Consider the following 707-nt stretch of genomic DNA (forward strand, 5'->3'; position numbering starts at 1 on the left):
AGATGGTTGAGAGAGAAAGAGAAAAAAAAAGAGAAAGAGATACAATGAGAAGACGTGAGGGAGAGAGAGATGGAGAGTCAGAGAACGTGGGAGAGAAAGTAAAAATAAAGAGAAATAAATCTGAAATTGAAGAACCATGAATGAATAAGTTAGATAATTTAGGGTATAAGGGCAATATAGGAATAAATAAAAAAATTAGGGATGTGGCTCGTGTTCAAATTAAGTTTTCATTGAGGGGCTCCTAGCATATTACCCCATTAAAATAAGACAAAAATAGAGTGGATAGATTTAAGAAGCTTGCCACCGACAATTATCAGAGCCAGGTTTCGATCCTGGGACCTGTGGGTTATGGGCCCACCACGCTTCCGCTGCGCCACTCTGATTTTGTTGATAAACATGTCAAATAAAACATAAATAAAAACAACGTAAATGGGCTTTTTAATTCTAGTAAGAGGTTAATATTCAAATTTTCCCATGTCTTGTAAATAAGACTGAAAATCAAACTAAAATACTTGCTCTTGATTTAAAATCAACAATTAAAAACTAAATTGAGCTCAATTCTCTAAAATAATGAACCAAACTTGAACACAAATTTTCTTTTAACAAATTTACGAAAATTGGGACGAGCTCAAGCCGGATTAGAAAAATAATAGTTAAATATGTTAAGAAACGAACTATTTTATTTCCAACTCAAATCCGATTCAGCT

General features: G+C 33.2%; 1 non-coding gene across 1 annotated transcript; it reads right to left on the bottom strand.

Annotated features, from left to right (window-relative positions):
• Positions 1–311: 311 nt before the first annotated feature.
• TRNAM-CAU (transfer RNA methionine (anticodon CAU)) lies at positions 312–383 on the bottom strand. Its single transcript has one exon. It is a non-coding gene; the product is annotated as a tRNA-Met (tRNA).
• Positions 384–707: the final 324 nt, after the last annotated feature.

The sequence above is a fragment of the Erythranthe guttata genome, chromosome 13 (assembly GCF_056151865.1).
Source record: "Erythranthe guttata isolate IM_541 chromosome 13, IM_541, whole genome shotgun sequence".
Lineage (NCBI taxonomy): Eukaryota > Viridiplantae > Streptophyta > Magnoliopsida > Lamiales > Phrymaceae > Erythranthe > Erythranthe guttata.